Source organism: Oncorhynchus tshawytscha, linkage group LG30 (genome assembly GCF_018296145.1).
Source record: "Oncorhynchus tshawytscha isolate Ot180627B linkage group LG30, Otsh_v2.0, whole genome shotgun sequence".
Classification (NCBI taxonomy): domain Eukaryota; kingdom Metazoa; phylum Chordata; class Actinopteri; order Salmoniformes; family Salmonidae; genus Oncorhynchus; species Oncorhynchus tshawytscha.
The window spans coordinates 19,788,252-19,805,791 of NC_056458.1; the positions used below are offsets into that span (position 1 = coordinate 19,788,252).

Here is a 17,540-nt window from a genome sequence, read left to right on the forward strand (position 1 = left end):
CTCACAAACAGCCCTGCCCTGTGATTTCTCTGTCATTTAGCACTTTTAAGCTGTTATGCTATTCTTTGTCTGGTCTGGTGAAATGCAGTGCTGTTGGACTGCGTCGTCTGTCTGTGTGCACGCTTCAATGCTTCAGTCACAATATTGTGAAAGTGTCAGTGTTTTTGATTGTGTCTGTGTTCAGTGTTGGTGTATGTGTCATTCTGTTTGCACTCTGCCTTTCTGTGCCTATATGTTGTGTGTAGGGGGCCTGTGACAGTGTCTGTCTCTGGTATGTTATTTGTGTCAGTTTGCTTGTTGTTTATGTTTTGTCTACGACTGTGTCTGTGTTGTGTGTCAACATGTCTGTGTTGGATATGTACTCTGAGTTGTGTGTCAACATGTCTGTGTTGGATATGTACTCTGAGTTGTGTGTCAACATGTCTGTGTTGGATATGTACTCTGAGTTGTGTGTCAACATGTCTGTGTTGGATATGTACTCTGAGTTGTGTGTCAACATGTCTGTGTTGGATATGTACTCTGAGTTGTGTGTCAACATGTCTGTGTTGGATATGTACTCTGAGTTGTGTGTCAACATGTCTGTGTTGGATATGTACTCTGAGTTGTGTGTCAACATGTCTGTGTTGGATATGTACTCTGAGTTGTGTGTCAACATGTCTGTGTTGGATATGTACTCTGAGTTGTGTGTCAACATGTTTGTGTCTCTAGTGTAACAGCATGAGCCACTACAGGGCGTCCTCCTCCTTGGCCAACCCACCAGGCGGCTGGCGGGTTGCAGTGTGTTCGTGCTCCTTAGGAAAGAGAAGGAATTGATCAGCAGAATGGGTGGAACGTGTGCGTCGGCAGAGGCTGTATGGAGGGAGTGAGAGAGAGGGAGGGCTGTCGCTGCAGACTCCCATTGCCGTAGTGTAGTACCACACTCTAGGCGAGTGAACAGCCACAGACAGGAGTCACAGACAGCCAGATGAGCAGACAGGTAGAGACCTGGGGATGGGGAGAAGAGGAGGGGTGATGGGAATAGGAGTTGGCCAGTGTTTTGGGAGACAAAATGTTTTGGCATCACCGTTTTCTCCCGATGGCCCTGTTGTCACCGTGGTGTTAGTCTTGGACCTGCGTGGAAAAAAACAGGATAGATGACAGTGTCACGATGCGGCTGAGATCCTGGAGCCTAAGACGGAGGTGGGGGGTGATGAGATGGAGCTGATGATGCAAGCGGTGAGGGAGGGGGAGGAGAGGCGTCCCACCTCACTGACCTGCGTCTGGCTCAGCCACCGTGGTCTCAGCGTCTCCCTTTCTGCTTTTCTTTTCCTTTGCTTTTCTTATGCCTGCTGTTTTTTTTAATCCTTTTCTTCCTCATCCTCCACTCAAAGATGGATGACAAAGGCAGTCGGCACAGAGACGGAGGATTGTGCGAGGCAACAAAGACAGCACTTGCATTTCCGGAAGCTTCCGCTTTGCTGTGTGTTCCCCTGAGTGAGGCATCTATCGATCTAATTATTAGTGGGAGGAGTTATGGGGGTATAGTGTACAAATTACATTTGGTTGCAATGTGGTGCGTTTGCAGTTTGCAGTTTGCTTTCTTTCATGAAAATGATGATTGTGTGTCTCTGGTTACCACAGCCTGTGACTACTCTGTGTGTGTCTGAACTCTGAAGATGACTGAATGTGGCTTCTCTCGCTTGGCACTGTGGCGGTGACAACTTATTTCTGTACCTTGCAGAGCTCGCCACCATGGCAGTGGGTGCAAGGGGGGACGGTTAACATTAGAGAAAGCAGTTTGGGGGGGGTACACGTTGCTGTCTGTAGCAGGGAGTGGGGGGGCACTGTGAGAGCTCTGCATGAAACAACTTTATTTAAAAAATGTTTTACCCTGATTAGTATCGGTTTTTACCTGCCACTTCAGCAAAGCGGGTCAGCCAAGAGTGGCGGTGTTGTGTAAAGATATAATTTCTTATTATTTCATTTCTGACTGAGGTTATCCACAGAGGGTGGGGGGGGGGGGTCTCTGGTCCCCCCAGTGGTGGAACACCTCAGACTGGGGTTGTCAGGCAGCTCTCCTCCCTGGCGGTGGTGTGGTGGTCAGCAGCGGTTAGTGCATGCAAGGTTTCGGAAGGGTCCTGTGCAGTGGCCAGCACTGGGTCCAGCCATCCCGAGAGGGAGATGTAGACTGATGATCTGCCTGTATGTCGACACTCAGAGGACAAAGAGGCGAGATGGCTGCCTGGCTAGGGGGGCTTTCCTCTGCCAGCACAAAGGCTAGTTAGCACAGGGCACAGCATAGCAGGGAATGCTGGCTCGTCTGTCTATGGCTAGCTCTGGCTTCTGCGCCGCGACAGGGGAAATTAAGGTCTGACCATCTCCAGCAAGCCCTATTCCTCTTTTTTGCCCTCTTCGTTTTCTCTCATGTCATTATTCTTTGTCTCTGCCATTATTGTCTTGTTGTGCTGTGGTGTTACCGTTTACTGTGTTTGTGGCGTGTATTCTGGTAGGTCTATGTCTATGCCCATCTTTGTGTGCTGAGCCATCAGATCATCTCTAACTCCAGCTCTCTGAATTGAAGGGATAACTAATCTGCAGTGAAGGAGGGGAAAAGGGGGACATTTTTTCTCCTGCTTCATCCACAGAGGACGACTGTTGTTTGACAGAGCCAGTCGGCCCATTACCCAAGCGGTCAGACTGGACCGGACACTGGGCAGACAGACACGCGGAGGTGGTTTTGGGTCAGGATGGAGAGGGTAGGCACCTAGGGGTGGTGGTAGTGAGAGATAGAGTACGACCGAGAGGGGTGCCATGCTGCTCACCCCCACGTCCGGCCGACTGGTTGACTGACTGAATGTGTGCAGCTCCTCAGTGCCGGGACACTGTTGTACTTCTCCTGCTCCCTGAGACCCTAACTTGTGAGCTCTCTCGATGAAAAATCACGGGTTAGGCTCTTGGGACGCGGGCGGAGGGCACAAGCGACTACAGTGGCAACCCAATGTGCCTGCCAAGGGTGGAGTCGGGACGGAACAGCTGCTGACATCAATGTTACACGCATCAGGATGTATGGGGAAAGGGAGGAATGGGAAGACAGGGAGAGATAGAGGGAATGAGGAAGGGGGACCAAAAGAGAGAATTGTTGGTAGTGGAATGAAAACGTGTAGTTGTTTTTGGATGGACTTTACTATCGAGTTATCCCTCACTCACATCCCTGTGTTCAATGTATGATCATCCATACATGGCAAAGAATAGAGGTAGATATTATACTATGCATACCTGTGTGGCTTAGCAAATGTAAAGACAATGGTTGATAACAAAGGTGTGTTTTGTCCATAGCGTCGAGGAATCATCAAGGCCAACATATGTCACCACAGTAATGTAATTCAACACAATGCCCATCGGTCGATCCATTCTATCACGGTACTCGGCCAAGATGTCGCATTGAACTGGTTTTCTCCATCTTGCTTGTGTGAATAACAGTCAAACTGCTATGGACAAACATGTACCTCCATGAAGCGCACGTTTGGGATTTGCTTTTCCATGTATGTTTCCATATGAAATTGTTGGCGTAAATGTAAGATCCAAAATTTCTTCAAGCCACCACACCCCATACTCGACTAGCAAACCAACTAGATGGCATGACAAAGTCAATATTTTTTGATCAGCATCAAATCAGATACACATTGCATCTACAGTACCTACTTTATTTATTCACACCAATGTTTCTTGGGCCAGTTTGAAACTTGGTATTTTACTGTTACACTACCCTGCTTCAGATATGGTGGCATCATACAGCAGGCACACATATCAAGTCATTCAATACAGCAGGCACACCTCATATCAAATCATTCAATACAGCAGACACACCTCATATCAAATCATTCAATACAGCAGACACACCTCATATCAAATCATTCAATACAGCAGACACACCTCATATCAAATCATTCAATACAGCAGGCACACCTCATATCAAATCATTCAATACAGCAGGCACACCTCATATCAAATCATTCAATACAGCAGGCACACCTCATATCAAATCATTCAATACAGCAGACACACCTCATATCAAATCATTCAATACAGCAGGCACACCTCATATCAAATCATTCAATACAGCAGGCACACCTCATATCAAATCATTCAATACAGCAGACACACCTCATATCAAATCATTCAATACAGCAGGCACACCTCATATCAAATCATTCAATACAGCAGGCACACCTCATATCAAATCATTCAATACAGCAGACACACCTCATATCAAATCATTCAATACAGCAGGCACACCTCATATCAAATCATTCAATACAGCAGGCACACCTCATATCAAATCATTCAATACAGCAGGCACACCTCATATCATTCAATAGTCAATATTTTCTCAATCTTTTTACTACATTTTATTGATTTAATCTTATTCATGGATACTTATGAATATTACATTTTCCCAGAAAAATGCCAAACTTTCATTTTATCAGTTAAGCAGTGATAGCACTAAATGCACTTAAGCATTAATTCCGTATTTTAATAATTTTGTGTGTGTGTGTGTGTGTGTGTTTGTGTGTGTGTGTGTGTGTGTGTGTGTGTGTGTGTGTGTGTGTGTGTGTGAATCTGAAAGCATACTTTAATTTCAGCATCCCTATAACTGCTTTATGATTTAAATCTAAATGGATGCAAAAAACTTCCCCTGAAGACACAATTATATTTTAATGACCTCAACCCAGCAAATCTGAAGTTAGGAATAACAATTACTCTTCTGTTGCAAACATTTGTTTTCATTTTCATTAATTACTACTATATTTGCACTGTAAATGATACACTATATGGAATTATAGTACATATTTGTTGGGCACAGAAACGTTTTTTACCTATGTAAATAGTTTACCATATGGTTTTCCAAATTGGTTATATTTATTTACATACATTTTACATAGAGATCTACAAGATGTGTGGAAACTAGGTGATGTTCAAACAGTTTAATATGTGGTGCTTAAATATTTGCCATGTTTCAAACATGTGTAAATGCTTCTTAAAAACCTTATATAATCTCAAATTATCAACTTCAATATAATAAAGTCCAGGCCCCAAGTTTCTCTGAATTCCATCTTAATTCAGGGAGACTCAGATTTCAGATGTAAAATGGGAACACATGATTTGTTGTTAAACAAAATCAATCTGAACTTTTGACCAAGACAATACCATTACAAACCCATACAAATTCACCATGATCTGACTGTTAGAAATTCACCATCACAGCCTCATTTTTAAACTTTCTGCTTTTCCCAAGGCAGCTAGCTTTTTTGTAAAAAAAAAACTAATTTCTGCTCAATGACCCACATTAGAAATGCAGTTTCAAAACAATAGATTTTCTCTCTATGCCCCCCCCCTCTCTGTCTTTCTCTTTTCTCTCTCTCTCTCTTACTAATTATGTTTTTTCCTATCTATTCCCCATTTGGTGTTCATAGTGAACAATGCCGATGCCAACTAATCAGTCTGTGTCTGTGCCACAGAGCCCCCAGCACTAGCTGAAAGAGTGAGTGCCATGCCCCAATGAATACCAAGCAGCCAGGCACGGTACGGCGAGCTCCTAGCAGTCAGACAAGGCGCAGCGAGTGTAGAGCTGGTGCCCACAAAACAGCCAGACAGTTTTATTAGGATGTGTCTGACACGCAGCAAAGTCTGGCAGTCAGGGAGGCAGCTAGCGCTCGCAGGAAGCCCACTGATAAAATGGTCAATGCATCAATGCATTTCGCTACACTCGCAATAACATCTGCTAACCATGTGTATGTGACCAATAAAATTTGATTTGATTTGATGCAGTGCTAGACTGCTAGCTCCGCTAAAACGAACAAAGCAGGCTGGCTGCTCTGCTCAGCCCATATCGTCATCTGAAGGAAGCAATAAATATTACATTCACATCATCTCAGCAACCCTCGGGGCTTTAGCCTCTAACACTGTTCAATACGGAATAGCCTAGACAAACTATTTTACAATGAGAAACTGGTCCAAATTATATGGATTTATTTTGCATTGAAATGCAGTAAAGTAGCCTGAGTCTGAAGGGAAAATACTACAATATGGAGAGAATCCCGAAATAATGTAAAAGAGAATTCTGGATATTACTTTTGTGAATTATAACTTTGGTTCTCTTCTTCCTGTGTTGAGTGGATTCTACAACATGAGAGGAGGAATAGACAGACACATTACAATAAATGAATAGCTCAAACATGTCAGGTTTCGGGGGTGTAGTGTAAAATCCATGTAAATTGAGAGGCAATTCACAATTCAAACAATTAACTCTCCCTCCCTCTTCTAAAGTGTGTGTTGATATGGTAAAGGTTGATGAACTCTGATAAACTGTTTGTATAGTCTGCAGAAAGAAAATGAACAAAGATAACAAGACATTGAAAACAAGCAAGGAAAAACAGTGCCTACCAATAAAAAAACAAAGACTAATCTTGTGGAACTTTATTTGTATTATTACAAATCGGCAACGAATCATCCAATTGTTTTCTCATATTTATTTCAATAATTTATGCCAAAAATTGCGATATCCTAATTCATTCATTTCAAACAAAGACCGACAAGGTACAGTAGGACAGATGCTATTACTATGATCTGCCTCTTGTCTGAAGCTGGTTTTGACTTTATATCATGAGATTATATCTTGAACCACTGTGGAGGTGGGTCCTCAGGTTAAAGACATAGTAAGAGATAAACATACTGTCTTGTCATTTCCCCCATTGATCATCAGCAACAGTAGTTCTATATTTCATTATTACTTCATGTATTAAAATCCCCTCTTGCCATTTTGCCATATAGAGTAATTAAACCATATTACATTTTGGCTATATGGATTGGAATGAGATGTATTAGAAGAAAAATATTTGTGCATTCAGTGTGACATTTTATACAGCATTCAGACTCTGTGACTCAGAAAAAATGTGCTTGATTGATACTGCAACCAGCCGTGAATTAACCCAGGCTCCAGATGATTCTAGATTAAAGTCCATTCGCCAACGGACCCAGGGTGTGTAAAGACTGCATTCAATTCTAAAGAGGTGTGTGTGCGTGCATTCGCACGCCCGCCAGATGGGCCGGACCATCGTTTAATGGTGGCGGGCTGGTTGAAATTGTCAAAATCATAAAAATATATGCAATGCCTTGAGAAAGTATTCACACCCCTTGACTTATTCCACATTTTGTTGTGTTACAGCCTGAATTCAATATTTATGAAATAAACTACACACAATTCCCCAAAATGGCAAAGTGAAAACATGTTTTTAGAAATGTTTGCCTTATTTATTGAAAATGAAACGATTCACACCATTGAGTCAATACATGTTAGAACCACCTTTGGCGGCGATTACAGCTGTGAGTCTTTCTGGGTACGTCTCTAAGAGCTTTGCAAACATGGATTGTACAATATATCTTTTTCTTATTTTCAAAATTCTTCAAGCCTTGTCAAATTGGATGTTGATCATTGCTAGACAACCATATTCAAGTTTTGCTATATATTTTCAAAGCAGATTTATGTCAAAACTGTAACTCGGCCACTCAGGAACATTCACTGTCTTCTTGGCAAGCAACTCCAATGTAGATTTTGCCTTGTGTTTTAGGTTATTGTCCTGCTGAAAGGGGAATTCACCTCCCAGTGTCTGGTGGAAAGCAGACTGAACCAGATTTTCCTCTAGGATTTTGCCTGTGCTTAGCTCCATTCTGTTTATTTTTTATCCTGAAAAACTCCCCAGTCCTTAATGACTACAAGCATACCCATAACATGATGCAGCCACAACTATGCTTGACAATATGGAGAGGGGTACTCAGTAGTGTGTTGTATTGGATTTGCCCCAAACATAACACTTTGTATTCACAACAAAAAGTTAATTTCTTTGCCACATTTTTTGCAGCATTACTTTAGTGCCTTGTTGCAAACAGGATGCATGTTGTGGAATATTTTTTATTCTGTACAGGCTTCCTTCTTTTCACTCAGTTAGGTTAGTATTGTGGTGTAACTACAAAGTTATTGATACATCCTCAGTTTTCTCCTATCACAGCCATTCAACTCTGTTTTAAAGTCACAATTGGCATGGTGAAATTCTTGAATGGTTTCCTTCCTCTCTTGCAACTGAGTTAGGAAGGACTCCTTTATCTTTGTAGTGACTGGATGTATTGATACATCAGCCAAAGTGTAATTAATAACTTCACCATGCACAAAGGGATATTCAATGTCTGTTTTTACCCATCTACCAATAGGTGACCTTCTTTGCGAGGCATTGGAAAACCTCCCTGGTCTTTGTGGTTGAATCTGTGTTTGAAATTCACTGCGCAACTGAGGGACCTTACAGATAATTGCATGTGTTGGGTACAGAGATGTTAAACAAAAATCATGTTCAACACTTATTGCACACAGAGTGAGTCCATGCAACTTGTTAAACACATTCTTTACTCCTGAACTTATTTAAGATTACCATAAAAAAAGGGTTGAATACTTATTGACTCAACACATTTCAGCTTTTATTTTTCTATTAATTTGTAAAAATAAAAAAAACATAATTCCACTTTGACATTATGGGGTATTGTGTGTCTGCCAGTGTCAAAAAATATAAATGTATCCATTTTAAATCCAGGCTGTAAGACAAAATGTGGGGAAAAAGTCAAGGGGTGTGAATACTTTCTGAAGGCACTGTTTTCTTTAATGACTTTTGCGCTCTTTATCTGTTTTCCTAATTATCTATTTTGATGCATTTGGCTGACCAGTGGGCAACGGCCAGCCCAGTTTTCTGATTGGCTCAGTTGAGGTGGCGCAAATTCACATTCAAAGTCAAACACTCATCATTAATGAGTGAGACCCACTCAGACTCTGTCAGAGAAAGGCACACTGACACAGATCATGCCTACTACTGAGATGGTTTAAGATGAGTTGGACTGCAGAGTGAAGGAATAGCAGCCAACAAGTGCTCAGCTTATGTTTGTGTGGGTTTTGATGTCATCACTATTATTCTACAATGTAGAAAATAGTAAAAATAAAGAAAAACCCTTGAATGACTAGGTTTGTCCAACCTTTTGACTAGTACTGTATACATTTAGTTTCATTTATCATTTCTACTAATTCTCAAAAAAAAAAGATCTGCGTTTTTGGGAAAGGCCCTTAAGTAAGCATTTCACTGTTAGTCTACAGCGTTTGTTTATGAAATGACAAATACATTTGTTGAGATTTTCAAATTGCATAGGCAGGACTTTCCAGCCTTCAGTGGCTATCTCCTTCTTATTATTTTCGCTGAAAGGCCTGTCACTTCTTGATGTAAATGTATTCGCAGCCACTTAAACTTGTCCCGGCATCATTCTTTGAAAAAACACAGAAGGTTGTATTTTGAATTCAATAGAAGAAAACAGAGGGCGGGAGAGACTGCCAGTTCCTTAACTTAAGTTCCTTAACTTCGATCTAAGTGGCATAATAAAAAAATCCCCATCAAACCTCGTTAATTTAAGCTAAGGATATCAGGGCTGCGTCTCAATCCACTGCATTCGCTTATGTCAGCTTTCCACATCTGCGGTGGAAGGTGGCCGAGCTACAGTTGTATTTGTCAGACCTCGAGACATCCCGAAAATCTGTATTTTCACTAAAATGTCTGTAGCATCCGAATGGTTAGGCCTACAAATTATTATGACCACTCTATGGAACACGATGGTGTTCTCCGTTTTCCTGTACGACCCCCACAAGTGTCAGGTAACTCGTCTGAAGGAAACCCATACAAACAAATTGAAATATGGAGGTAGTTTTGTGTAATCTAAAATAAGGGGTTAAATATGTGTCCAAAAAAATTATATATATATATATATATATACGGCATATCCTAGATATAGGACACACACTTCAAAACCTTATTCCTTATTATTTATATTTTGACTGTCTTTTTTTCAATTTATGAATGTGTTATTCAGTGTGTTTCTATGTGCTATTGTAGTAAAGGCCAAATTCAATATTTAATCAAATAATGTTTTTATTTATTATTTTTATAGCTAAAAGGGTCCTAAATTCTAAATCAAATAGCTAGATGATCCATGGTATGACCATCTTAAAACAATTCCGTATGTTAGCTTTGTACTTTATAAATGTTTTGAGTGACCAGTGTAATATCTCACAAAAAGATGAGCATGCCATTGGACATTCCTGATGCACCTGGTAAAAAGAACAAGCACACAACATAAGATGTTTCTGGAAATATATATATACATGTGTGAATAACTAGCTTACTAACATTTACCAATGTGGTAGTAAAGATTAATAAATGGTGAGCAAATGGTTTGTAAATGCCTTAGAAATACCTTATAAATGAGTTTATTATGGACACTTAAAATAGAGTGTTAACCTAGGATGTTGCTGGGCCCAGCACAGGCAGTGTGGTCCCCGGGTCTTCTGGTCCCAGTGATGCTCGTCTTAGAACATTGTATTTGTCTTAAACATGAGCTGGTTAAAAAAGGAGGAACATGTTTCATGGGTCACTGGTACAGTAAAAGTTGAGATGCTGTACTATAGTTAACTATGTTATGTGTCAGTAGCATTACTGCCTTTGTGTGTAACAGTCACGGTGATGTGGGCTGGTGTGGCTGAAATGCCAGGGCAGATTTTTTGTCCAAGTCCGTGTGTGTGTGTGTGTGATTCTCAGCGCTTCCCATTTGTGTGTGATAAAATGTAATAAGGGCAGATTAAAGCCCGGCTTGCACATTTCAAATGGACAGAGTTGACACAGAAATTTGATGGATTTAAAGGGATTTTTTAGTTTTGTTTTCTACCATTGATTGTCAGGCATTGTTGTGCCTTGTGCGTTGCAGCTCAGCAGATCTCTTATCTCAGGTAGATGGGAGAGCAGCAGGTGTGTGAGAGATCGTGGTGGGGGGGTGACTATGTCTGTGTTTCCAGACACTGCGGCAGGAGGCCAGACAGTCACCTGAAAACACACAAATGACAACTTTCATTCCCCGAAAAAGCCATCCAAATTCAAATGTCATTTTATATTTTAATCTAATTTAGGGGAATGTAGTGCTTTAGACCAGGGCTTCCCAACCCTCTCCTGCCTCCCAGACGTTTCACATTTAGGTTTTAACACTTAACTGGCACAATGTGATTCAATTATTCAACTAATCATTAATCCTTTGACTAATTGAATCAGGTGTGCCAGTTTAGGGTTAAAACAAAAAATAAGGAGATGGTTCGGAAACCCTGATTTAGACAATATACATGCAGCACTTTACACCAGTGTTTCCCATACTCACACCTCGGACCTCCAAGAGGTGCCCATTGGGATTTTCCCTAGCACTACACAGATTATTCAAATAACTCATTATCAAGCTTTGGTTATTTGAATCAATCAAAAAATCAATCAAAAAACAAAATGTGCACCCAGGGGGGGACCCAGGACCGAGTTTAGGAAACTCTGCTTTAGACAATACAACCACGGCACCAAAATATACAGGGCCAAGTTTTCCCTTTTATGCTCAGGGCAGCAATGCCCAGGGATACACTTCACTGCAGTAAGTTGAACAGTGGAAGGACAGTATCTACCTCTTCCTGATCTGAGACATCGTTTCAACCATAGGTATGGGGATGGAGTATAGAGACACTGATGTCTGGACTGTGCATGACCATTAGCATGTCCACTGGTATGCACTTTGTGTGTGCCTAAGTATGTGTGTGTGTTTGTATGTGTACTGCATGTGTGAGTGCATGTCTATGTGCATGTCATGTGCATTCTATCTGTGTACGTGCATTCTAACGGCCCATGATGGTGTTCTAGCTGAGTACTACTCCCTCCCTCTTCCACCCCCTCTCCATTCCCCCATTCCTCCCTCCCTCCTCCCCACATCCACGGTTACCTCCCGTCTCACTCTGATCTGCAAATCACTTATTCGTAGTCGTTGCCACGGAAACGTGGTATCTTGCTGCCAGCTTGCTGGAGTTATTGAACCGCAACTGCCTGGGATAATTAGGATCTGTCTTGCAGGTTGGGTTTCAACTGGCTGGGACTTGAATGTGACCTACAGCTGGCCTGGCTGTGTCGCCACAGGCAAATGCTTTTAACCCATTGGTTGGTTGGCCAACAGCTACTTGGACCAATTAATGAATGTATCTTTTACCTGGCAAGGACATGCCCAGTCAGAGACTGTAGACCTAGTCACAGAGACTGCACACAGACCTGCACAAACACATTTACACACACACTCAAATACTGCATACTGGCTCCCTTGTGTCACTGCTGAAAGCGATCATGACAGAGGAAATTATTTGTGTGTCCTCGAGTGCACTGCACTGCCCAACCAATGCATAGGTGGTCACATGGACCCAATCTGTGTAGTCATATTTCACACTGAGTGGTTATGATGTGAATGACTATGCCTGGATGTTTGTGTGACTCAGATATATGCATTCCCAGAATGGTCCTGTAATGTTTCTCCTCTAATCATTGTTAACATGATTAACATCCTTTTTCCCTTGTAATTTTTATGCTCTCACTAATTACCCCCCTTCTCTCTATGTGTCTGCTCACTCACAGGTAAGACCAAATCACAGTCACTGTAACACTGGGGTCTGCCATTTGCCATCTCCAAATCTGTTACATTTGGAGAAATGAATCTCTGTGTTTTTATTTAAGTTTTTCCTGTTTTGGTACACATGGCGTATTGGCTCGCCATGAGTCAGTAGAAATATCAGGCGTGCTGGCTGCTTCTCTAACTGACAGACAGATAGCCTGGAGCTGGGTAATTAGCCAGAGTCGTTTGGGGCTAGCTGGTAGCACTGCTCTGCAGATCTAGATTCCCACTGTGCAGAGGGAGACACCATACAACCTTTCAGTCTGTCCTGTCCCACTGTAGTCACTTAAAACACTGGTGTATGTCCCTCCCCCTGTATGTCTCTCTCCCTCTATGTCTCTCTCCCTCTTTCAATTTTTTCTTGTTTCTCTTTTTCCATCTGCCTCTATTTCCCTCTCACTCTCTTTCTCTCTCTGCCTCCCTCTCTCTTTCCCCAGACCGAAGAGGAGGAGGTGGTAGCGGAGGTGTAGGGGAGGGGGTGGCAGAAGGGAGGCTGTTCCTCAGACGGCGCAGAGCGCTCTCTTCTCGTCTCCCCTCATCATTGGTATGCAGTGACTGTTCCCCAGGCGACAGGGCCACTGGGTTGGGGCTAAACTGACTGCAGGAGAGTCAGGTCTACAAAGTAAATGAGAGGAGAGCAAGACAGCAGGTAAGGGTAATGAGAACAGGCAGAGAGAGGGAGGGAGGAGGACAAGAGAAAGGCGGAAGGGAAGCTAGATGTCCCAAGGGGCTTTGGGGGTGAGGCACCGCCTGACCCCTCACACTCCGTACACTGTCCAGGCCCACACACATACACACACACATATTAATGCTTAAACTCCCGACCAGATACATTATGTTCAAGTGCACATCATGTATCCAAAAAACAATAACATATCAGTTAGGCTAATGTTTTTTTTTGCAAGAGCTTTTATGACTATATAGTGATAATGTACTGTTTCTTGAGATGTGTGCATATGATTTCCTCAAATATTTGTATTTTATTATGTTATTCCATAAAACATTAATCTTTAAAAATATATTTGAATATATTTGTAAAAAAAAGCAAATGATAGAATGCAAATAGTGTAAAATGTCATTACAAATAAAAAAAAGTGTGAAAATAAACTGATGAATATTACACGTCTGTCTTTTATTTCTAGGGATCCCTACAACCTACAGGATAAGTTAAACCCAGGTGATATATAAGAAACCCCACATAGTGTTGTAACAATTTGATTTCCACTTCTCTAGTAAAGTTTTTATTCCCTGCTCATGTAATGGTTGAGTAGGCATTGGTTGGTGGACGTGAATTAGCAACAAATATCCTAGGTTCACTGTGTGTATATGTGTGTGTGTATAATATATATATATATATCATAGCCAGACTGTGCTTGGGGAGCACTGGGGCCACACTGCATATATCATCCATCATTGGCCCAGGGGCTGCTGGTAAGGCAGCAGACAGCTCCTCGGCATTGACGACGGGAGCTGCATCCTAATTCTCCAACTCGGATCGCTCGGAACACTCACTCTCTACGCTCCTCCCCCGCCACCCAGGACGGAAAATCGTTAACCCTGCAATCTGGGAACAAAGCACAGAGCTTAGCCAGTCCACCAGAGCCTGCTGCTAGCGTCATCTCTATTACTCCTCATATTTAACAATGTCTTACAGATCACACACTCATCAATGAGAATTGTGTTGTTACTGAGGTGAAAGATAAGAATTTTAAAAATCAGTAATAATGTGAAGCCATGGTCATAAACGTTCTTTAGATGGATTATTATTATACTGTATTGCATAAGTCATAAACTTCCAATTGTTAATAACATGCATATAGTCCAGATGTTCAAAGATACTCATAAGACGCTATTCAGCAATGTAGGGCCCTCTTTATACAAAGTTGTACAGTTAATTTGCCTTGGTATAGTATTCCTATACATGCAAGACAAGGGCCTTCTATGTATTACAAGACAAAAAAGGCAAACCTATGTTTACATTTATAGGCTACACACTACATTTATAGGCTACACACTACATTTATAGGCTACACACTACATTTATAGGCTACACACTTCAATGTGTCATGAACATGTCACATCGTGAGGTAACCAATTAATCAAATCATTCATGAATAACATGAAATCTCAAAGTGTATCCTACTGTAAAAGTTCTGAAGCAGTTTGTTATAATTCATCTACCTCACAAAGTATGCGTGTAACATTAATGACATTATACAGTTCTTGTTCTTCAGGCTGTTGATACATTTTTATGAATAATTGTTTAATTTCTTTGATAAACAATTTCCATTTGAATTCTTCTCCCTGGCTCTCCACTGAGGATGGTGGACTCTTTAATTCCTTTGCTCGTGGTGGGTGAGAGAGAGTTAACAGAGCACTTCTGCAGTCTGTTTTTCTATCGCTGGAAAATCAGTTGAACCACAGCTCTGAAATGTTGTTCTGAACTCAAAAGACCCTCCTGAACTAGCAGGCTGGGGAATAAAATCCTGCTCCACACAAAGGCCACTTTGATTTCTGATGAGTAAAACAAACACCCTGCTTGTACATGTTATCAGAATCTGCTGACTGTTCTCTTATAGTTTTGCCCCCAAGGGATCTCACATAAAAAACAAGACATCAACAGCATATGGCCAAACACAAGCTTCTCACTGTTAGGAAAGGGGATGCCTAGCCAGTTGTACAACTGAATGCCTTCAACTGAAATGTGTCTTCCGCATTTAACCCAACCCCTCTGAATCAGAGAGGTGCGGGGGGCTTACAAATTACACTTGAAAAATAAATTTTACTCAACCAAAGCAAACAACTGTCAGAGGGATAAGTGTGTGTGTGCGTGCGTGCTCACAAGCAAACACGTTCAAAGTACATTAACAGTACCAACACCTGGTCTATTCATAGACTTCAACTGCAATGTTGTATGAACATTTTACCTTTGACTTTGCATATCATCATTCAATGGAGTTCATGTTGACAATTCATATTGAAACTATATTTTAAACCCCCAGGACTACTGCACCCCACATATTTGGTCCCTGGGATCATCAACTAAAGACAATTACTCTTTAAAGAGCTATAAACACACACAATTGGAGAAATAGGCGTTTATCAAACAAAGACCTTCATGTGCCTCATTTGCACCAAAGCCATAGACACAGAGCCTTTAGATTCATTGTTATTTTGCAGAAGAAAAGAAACTGCAACTCAGCTCACATAACAATGATGGTGGACAAGGCTTGCCGCGCACCACAGCCAGGCTTGTATGTGTGTGACTGCATTTGATGTGCTCTTGCCATGCACTGTGAGCAGCAGCTTGTAGGAGCAGAATAGTTGGATATACAGATGTCTCTGTCCTTCACAGGCTCACAAGGCCTACTGTACACCCAGTCTGTGCTACTGGAGACAAGACACAACAGCAGTACTGTACACACAGAGACATACTGTAGGGTTCAGAGCAGATACTTACTGTAGGCTATAGCAGTGTTTTGTTACACCAAGCGCGTGTGCTGGAAAGACTGGATGTAGATTGATATATATGACCATTTATTGAAGTGCTTTTTAGTGATGCCTTGACACATCATGGTTCATGTTCTGAACAAAAGGCCCAAACCTAATTCCCTAAAAGACAACCTATGGTGATAGTTGCATTAATGGATAAGGAGCTATAAATGGCAGGGAAATGGGTTAGTGGACAGAGGGTTAATTCACTGTTGAAAATATATCAGGCTAATAACTTTGGAAATGAGAAAGTTGGGATCTTCCAAATTTGTAGTGATCAATACAGTAGGGTTTTGGTGCAGTGCGCTATGTAGAATGTTCCCTCTTAAAAAGAGCTCTGGCGCCATCTTCTACAAGTTAAGTACACTGCACTCTGTTTTGACCAACTCTTGGCATTTGAATACCACACAATGGACACAATTACCTGATCAATGTTCTTTTTTTAATCTTTTTTTTATTTTTTTACAAATTGTATATAACCCCAAGTATATAAGACGAGCATTCGTTAATTTAACCTTTATTTATACAGGCTAATCTCATTGAGAATTATATGCCTACAGTGTTAGGAAAGGGCAGTTTGGATTATTTTGTTTAGACATTGTACAATTCTTTTACAAGAGTTTTGCTATTTCATGATACATTTATGTCACAGATAGAGGATCTTAGGTCTTTGCACCTGTGCCATTATGGAGTCTGTGACAGTAGTGCATTTTCTTCTTAGTTTGTGTTTCAAGTCAAGTCATATTGGTGATGTACCTCCAACTGCAGTGCTGGAGTCCTGAAATAAATAGATGTTGTTTATTTCTTGATCTAGCTTAAAGCCATTTACTAACCATAGGCAACCAAATTTGAATAAGACAATGCTCTGATAATAAGCTGATCGCTCCCGACCCGTAGGAATCCCAACCCAGTTGACTACTTTAAAATGGTGGAAGCCCTCAATGTCAATGCTAAAATGGTTTATATCCACCTACAGTCCTCTATCTAACTCTATAGTTTATGCACATCTCTACCATGGAATCTGCTATTTTGTTATTTACCTGGTAACTAATTATATAATTATATCTGATTGGCCAGCACTTTAATTGTATGGTACAATTCCCAACTACTTCCTGGATTAACCCTGCATTCATAACCAAGTGGGAATGTGGTATTTACCACATATGTTTGTGAAAAATTCACTTGAACGCCCCTCGAACTGGTAATTACTGGTGGGGAAACTCGTCTATCATCCCTGGGCTCCGAATTCTCCCACACGGTGACCTCTGATAAAACATTTATACAAAGCAATCTATTAATATGTTTATTGAACACTATAATTTGTTTGCAAGCATGATTGCAATAGTTTTAGTTTATGGTTGATGAAGCTTGTTTGGCAATAGCAATTCAACGTTTCTCAAAAGCATGTGAATACATCCAACTCATATATACTCCTGTTTCCTTTGATTATCCTTGAGATTTTTCTATAT

At 41.2% G+C, this 17,540-nt stretch overlaps 1 long non-coding RNA gene across 4 annotated transcripts in view; it reads left to right on the forward strand.

Moving 5' to 3' along the window:
* LOC112245076 overlaps positions 1 to 15,322 on the forward strand; it is a 92,182-nt gene extending 76,860 nt beyond the window's left edge. For all 4 annotated transcript variants that reach the window (XR_006080388.1, XR_006080390.1, XR_002952679.2 and 1 more), the window contains 3 exons: positions 13,017 to 13,228; positions 13,722 to 13,756; positions 13,942 to 15,322. This is a non-coding gene — a long non-coding RNA (uncharacterized LOC112245076). The remainder of the gene's footprint in view (positions 1 to 13,016; positions 13,229 to 13,721; positions 13,757 to 13,941) is intronic.
* The last annotated feature ends 2,218 nt before the right edge of the window (positions 15,323 to 17,540 follow it).